Source organism: Carassius auratus, chromosome 20 (assembly GCF_003368295.1).
Source record: "Carassius auratus strain Wakin chromosome 20, ASM336829v1, whole genome shotgun sequence".
Classification (NCBI taxonomy): domain Eukaryota; kingdom Metazoa; phylum Chordata; class Actinopteri; order Cypriniformes; family Cyprinidae; genus Carassius; species Carassius auratus.
The window spans coordinates 13,569,908-13,577,187 of NC_039262.1; the positions used below are offsets into that span (position 1 = coordinate 13,569,908).

Below are 7,280 nucleotides of genomic sequence, written 5' to 3' on the forward strand. Positions count from 1 at the left end.
AATTCCTCACAACGGTCGGTCCCACGTGTTCATTGCTTCTCGCACAAAGAAGATCACACGATCGGTTGGCGACAGAATGAGCGGACGCAGTATGTGTGTTAGTAAGTGTCTCTGTTCAGTTATTTTTTCATTTGTGTAATTTCTTATTTATTTGAAGCCTTGCTTTGTTTTATACATAAGCATAACATGTACACGTCGGATCGCAAATAGTCATGTTTAATTTACCAGAACAGTTTACGGTGATAATTATAAGTGCATAGAAAGGTAGAAAAATAATTCTCAGAGTAAAACAAAATATGCTCTATAAAGGTGTTTTACAGCTTGCTGCCAAGCCATGATCGTAATTATATAGAAATATAATGTCAAGTGGCGTAAGGCCACGTGTGGCTCGAGAACGCACGTGGTGAATGTAAGGCCTGTCTGCTTGCTGATGCTGATTGCATCTATTTTCTTTAATAGACTGTCCATCTGAACCTCCTGACTGAAGACACTTTAGTTTCTACAATGTATTACCCATGAAGGTGAGTAAGTGTTTAACTTATTTCAAGGTTCTCATTCATTAACAAAAGTAGTTAGAAAAAAATCATTTTCACATCAAAACTTCATGTCTCATTACTCTAGATCTTGCTAAAAGCAGTTAAAATTGGTATTTTTTTTTTGACGACTTTATAATTTACTTTGTGTTTTTTTTTATGTTTAGGCGCAAATAGTTGCTTCTGTGAGGCTACAGTTGTGCTGCAGAGTCCTTCTTTAGCTGTTACTTGGTAAGTGAGTTTTAATTACAGGAAGTTTTCTATTTTTGTCTGCCCCTTTTATTGCACGTTCAAGTCCTATTATGTCTTGAATGATCGACACGGGGGGGGCTATATGAAATCTCTCATAAACCTGAAGTATTGGCTTAATATTCCATGCTTCGGATCCTGTCGGGAGAAACATTTTTTTTTTGTAATCGTTAGCTTTTCTAATTGTTTTAAGGTACCTTCTAATCAATCTACACTTGTATTTTGCAGCTAATGGCGGAGAATGTAAGAACGACAGTCATTAGGTGAGTAACTTCCTATCGACACTTTCCTGCAACCAGTTTGATCAAGTCTCATGTTCCCTCCAAGTGCCAACCTTCTGGTCTCTCTCTTGAAACCAACACGGAAGTTACTAAAACTGCAAATCATTGACTGGCTCCAAAAGGGAGCCATGTTAAAATGGCCAACTTTACAAAAACATTTACAGCCTGGTACAAAAAGTGTTTTGGTCTATATAGCAAATTCTGCCCTTCATGACAACTGCGAGGGTGAATTTTTATTAACTAATTTAAAAGTTATATTTATATTAAGCCTTAAAGTTATGCACAATTAAGGGTGTGGCCACTTGAGTGACACCACGGTCAAGTTAGGTGGGTGTGGTTTCAGCAACCAGCTCCTGCCTCTTTGCCTATTTTTGATTTTATCGGGGAGTGAGGTGCTGCTAAGATGGTGATGGCTCCCTCTGCCCACTTCGAACTTCAAACACTACAGGAACCTACGGGTGATGTCATGGACACGAAGTCCATGTTTTTATGCAGTCTAAGGTTCCCTCCTATGCTTTGCCCACTGGAGACTGTCTGTGTTTCTAGTGGCCATATAAGGGGGGTACAATGAATTACTCTTGCTAAAACCTGGGTCAGAGGTCACCTTCTCTATGCCTGGATCCTGTCGCAAGACACATGCAAATATCAGAAAATTAAATGCAGGCAGTGTTTAAGCAACCTGTTACCTGGTTGAAGTTTAATTTCAAGGTTTTTCTTCTCTCTTGACAGATTCCATTGATGGCCTCATCTTGGGGCAAATGTATTCGATGACTGACTGGTTGCTTGTTCCTCAGCTGTGGTGCAACTGAGTAGAGCTAATTTTGCCAAGTTTTGAAGAACATCTTAAATGAGTGGTTATGTATTGATTGGAACCAATAAAGATGCTGCCTGTAGTGACTCTGATCTGTTTAAGTGTTTAACTTGATGCTTTTTGCTCATTCAAATGGTGTGTTTGTAAATCAAATCAGTTTTAATTACTCCGTGTAAGTTAAGTTTTTAAAATTCAACGCATAAGATTCTAGAGTCAAATGTACTTAAACGTGATCTCGATCCTCCTCTTGCTGGAGGATGCAGTGGTTTTACTTCATAACCCAAATGTTACACCGTATATTGGTGGACAATTGGGGATTCTGCATGTTACCAATTACATTAATTTTAGAAAATGAATTGCATATGCAAACCATATGGAGAATTTAAAAGCTCAATGTGCTTGGTTTTTGCACTTTCTGAATCTTGTTAGGTTCAGCAGTAATTGGCACCTTACGGAGGATGATGTCTGTGGACTGCACAAATCATATCAACCTTAATTTCAACTGAGCCAATAACGTAACCTACAGTATTATTTGAAGGATGTTGTAACTTGCGTAATCATGCATGGTTTGTTGATGTATGCACCAAAAACATTAGCTGCATTTTTTTTCCACATTCATCGTTTTTTCCCTGCTGTGGTTGACCATCGGTGTCAATGCAGATGTTATAATACCAGGCCTTCTGATTTACAGCACCCGATAAGAGGATATTAAGAACATTAACAAACCTATCCAGAGATGCATAGCACAGCCACTCGTGTTTACCACATATGGAAAATGCCTGCTCTTCTGTTGTAAAACACAGAGCTCTGACACATGGCCATATAGGCAAGTCCCTTCAGTGCAGTACCCTCCTCTTTTGTTTCAAAGCATTGTAGTGGCCAGTGCTACATATCTGTGAAAAACAAACCGGAAAAAAAAAAAACTGAACTTGCTGGTGAATATTTCACAATAGTACTGAAGGATTTAATTAGACAATGCACAAACATGATTCATAAACACAAACGACATACAAACATTACAGATTCTTTCTGTAACATTTGTCGTCTTCTATTTTTGCCCAGTAAAATTCATACAAATTCCAATCACAGTACAATCTCCATTACAAAAGACAAACTGCTACTTACAGAAAACAAGAGGGGTTGTCATGTTAAATAACATTATTCATGCTCAATAAATTTGATTACAAAAGCAACATAATGCATTTGTATGCATGCTTCATTCTGTGTTGACGCAAGTGTTTAAGAGGGAGGTATAACTGACGACATGGAAAATGATATTAAGACAGAATGAACTGATGTCTGCATAACTGAATGACATTACTTTGGTTATCTAACATGGAGGGTGAAGTGCAATTTATGGGCTTACTAGTGTTTTGAATTTCTTGCAACAGAGGGCTAGTAATGGGCAGATGTAGATGTTGGAATGTTGCAGAATGTTCCAATGGTCTGTTTAAGCGTTTCGTGATTGACAAGTTTTCACTTGCTGTGGTGTACTTGTGAATCACTTACAATAGACACATAAACAATTAAGATGTCTGGAAAGACTGTGCCTCAGTACAAGTTGTTTTCAATTGGCTTGATTGAGTAATGGACCATAATTATGAACCGTTGTGGATTTTTCTTCTAAACAATGTGAATGTAGCTTTGCACTCTAAGAGTAACAAACACAGTAAATGTAAACCCAAACAAGAACATTGTGACCTATTTTTGGCTTGTGCAATGGATGGAGGGATTGAAGAGTTGGGCCATACTCATAGGAATGCGATTGGATATGAACAGAGTGCCAGTCAGCTGTCTTCCAGGTCCATGTCTGGTTACTTTGATGTGACCCAGATGTGAAATGTGGTTCAGGGTTAGACAGTACAGGCCACATTCAGGAAGAGCTACATGTTTTTTGGCAGAGAGAACTGTTCCTGAGGAAAGGGGGTTCAGGGCTGAACGACTTGGATCTTTTTCAGAGGGGCACGACAAGATGTGTTTGGATAACACAGCAGTGAAAAACTACCACCCTTCATCAAGGGGTGCCACAGCAAGTATATTTATATGCATGCACTTTTGTTTTGTATTCCCCAACATGGAGATGTTGGTATGCTTGGTCATCCAGTTTCACCAGAAAGATAAATCTGAAACACTTTTTTTTTTTTACTGGAACAGCTAGACGGAACTAGCATAAACCAGTTAGTACCAGGCATCACATAAATAAAGTCTCTCACTCTAATACAGAAACATACTTCCTGCTTTCCTGCTCGCTGTCCTTCTGTCTGTGCCTTTGTGTTTCTCTCACATGAATGATGATCGCTTTCATCTAGTGCAGCCCACAGTTTTGCATATTCTCTGTCAAACACACACACAAGCCCTTTTATGTCTGCTGGTAAATGGAGAAAAAGCTTTTTGGCCTTCTCCAGGTCATTGATGGAACAAAGAGCTGAATTATGTAGGAACTTTTACATTTCTCAAGACAAAACAAAAATTCATCTCACTCAGTGGATCTCTATCAGACATATACACACATTTCACCTCATCTTGTTCTTTCAGAGGAAAGGCTGTGGGCAAACAGGATATCTACGTGGACAGATGCCATACTGTTCTTTAAACTGTTTCGTTTCCCTTTTTCAGACTGGTATGAACCAGGTTTCTTTGTCACATTTTGCCTACTTTGGCAATACTAGCAGTGTAAGCAGTGTGTGCAGTAAATTCACACTCAGATGATGTAGGCCACAATACTGCCCTGAGAAAATATTGTTTGGGACTTTTATGGAGAAGACAGCATCTTACAAATACATTTAATGCTTTATCATCACCTCATATTGTGTGATTTATGTATATTTGCTTGTACAATATGCACAATAATCCCTCACGTGGATCTCGGTCTCAGCTTAAGCTAACATGCTAAAGCTAACAGCGACAACATATAAGATATGCAACTGAAAAAAGTTACTTTGCAATAAAAGCTAAATTAAAAAAAAAAAAAAAAAATCCATAAACTAGATGGTAGACACAGTGTAGCAGGGCCTTAGATATTTAATTAAATTATTTTTTAACTAAACATGTAAAAACACATAATTAAAATTAAATCATATTTTAAATAATATCTTTCCCCTTAATATTTTTTTCCTAATCTATTGTTTTTATTGAAGATATATAATTCTTGCAAATTCAATCTGGATTTAAAAAAATAATAATTTTAACACTTCAGCTAAATAATATAACTTCTTAGTCATAACTACTTTAGAGGAAATATCCCAACCAATATAATGGTAGAAGTACAAACAACGTATTGGATGATAACCCTTAGAAACACTGGTAGTGTAAGTGCTGTGAATGTATGATGCATTATAAACAACTTTTCTGGCATATCTTTATATGTAAATGAACCAGTGCATAATGTATACTTAGGCCTACTCATTTCTCTAGGCCTACTAGGAGTTCATGTGACCAAATCATTTAAAAATAAGTAAAAAAAAAAAAAAAAAAAAGATTTCCAGGGCTTTTATGTCATAAAAGAGCCAAAGTTGAGACATTGAGATTTACTTTCAAGTGTCTGGCCTAGAAAGTGAGAGTTGCTGCCAGAACGAAAGGTCCAAAATGCAGGGCATTAGTAAGCTCTGTCAATCATGAGTAATGTTGACAGACTCTGTGTATGTAAAACATGTGGTTTTGATTTTATGTTCTGTACCTTCTCACAGACGCTGATTGTTCAAAGGAGCAGAATGCAGGGAGAACCACATTTAGTCATAAGAAATTTGGGTCCGGCGTGGGATAATGAGCACTCCAGCACTGTGGATTACCCACGAATACTCTTAGACTTGCACATCCTTTTAACTGTTTAACTTGCTTAAAACCTCAGATTCTGATTTAAATTGTTTATAGTTTCTGCTTTTGCCAAGTGTTGTGGTAGATTCAGGAATTCAGAAAGCTTGAACGGTTGTTCAGTCCATCTCACAACTTGAAAATAAAAATGTCTGCCAGCCTTTCAGGAAATTAATATGTTTCTTTATGTCATTATGTGTATCTAATCGGTCGGCACTGGCCTTCTGTATGGCCTTGGGTGAAATATTGCAGGTAACAGACAAAATTGCACACATTTATAAAATGACATGATATGAAACTACATTAATTTTTGCAGTGAATTAACTTAACTAGGACCAATAGAGTACAAAGTCTGCAAGACGGCCTACAGAGGCATGAAGAATCTGACCAACGATGGATATGTTTATGATGATGCAACAAAATACACACTCTTCATAGCGATTAAGCACATTTGTTTCTATGCTAAGGCAGAAATAGACAAGACGTTGTGCCTTTTTATTCCGTCTATGTTAACTGTTTAAAACACTCTTTAAGATTCACAAATCTAATCCTTTTTTACATACACTGTATGAGTGTACAATATGTTTATGACTGAATAACTGCACACAAGAAGCACATTAATCAGGCTTATTTGCTGTGATTGGGCCTTCTGATGTAATTTAAGCTACGCACAGCCCTTGTTATAGGCTAATCAAACAGAGATGATTTGTTTGCGAAGGTTACTCGAGGTGATTTGAAGTTTTGTTATGAAAGTCTACATCAATTTAAAAGGAATGGGTATTAAATTTGGACCCCTAAATATAAACCTCATGGGAAATATGAAATAAAATGATACTACAATACAGGTTGAGCTGTGCTATGAAAGCTAATTAGTTTCAGATCATCTTAATGTATTCACTAAGGAATTATTCAGTGTGTTTACTGAAATGGAGACATAAAAGGTGGTAGAGGCAAAGTAGTTCAAGTATGCAATAACAAATCAAAACATTAAAACTTGAGATGCTGCAAAGGGAGGTGTGAAAAATGAGGAGGGGTGATACATGTCAAAGCCAGTGAAGCTGCGAGCTGTGTGTATTTCAACCAAAAGACAAAGTGTTCCCAAAGATCCATCTGCAATCCATCTGAACAGCCCTGCTGTATCTTTCTTTATAAACACACAGTGTATTTGTGTACGCATGAGTTCATGACCACTGTGTCACCCCTCACCAATAAAACTAATGGCAGGGGAAGTAAAAGAGTGTTCTAATTCGGGTGTAGTTTTAAACATTTAACAGTGGTATTCTAATCTATTCATGCATGTGCCTGTAGGTTGACACAATGTACCTGCAAAATCAGACATGTATTTTTTTTGCCACTGAATATCCTGTTATGCCTGGAAATGTCACATTGCAGTGGTAATGCAAATGTCATTTCATGTTGTTTTTAAGTGCTCGGGTGAATTATGTTCAATTAAAGAAAGAGAAAATAGGATCAAGGATAGAGAGGAGAGTGTGATTCCCATGGGGCACCTGCAATGTGACATATTAAGATTCAGTCGCCCTGAGAGTCGGAGTTAGCTGCCATAGCAACAATGTAACAAAGGTTTGAGTGTGTGCA

General features: G+C 37.4%; 1 long non-coding RNA gene and 1 other non-coding gene across 2 annotated transcripts; both read left to right on the top strand.

Moving 5' to 3' along the window:
• The first annotated feature begins 10 nt into the window (after nt 1-10).
• LOC113121004 (uncharacterized) lies at nt 11-1,958 on the top strand. Its single transcript, XR_003294662.1, has 5 exons — nt 11-101; nt 460-521; nt 701-764; nt 1,011-1,045; nt 1,793-1,958. It is a non-coding gene; the product is annotated as an uncharacterized LOC113121004 (long non-coding RNA).
• Nucleotides 815-938, top strand: LOC113037987 (small nucleolar RNA SNORA26). Its single transcript, XR_003274731.1, has one exon. It is a non-coding gene; the product is annotated as a small nucleolar RNA SNORA26 (small nucleolar RNA).
• Nucleotides 1,959-7,280: the final 5,322 nt, after the last annotated feature.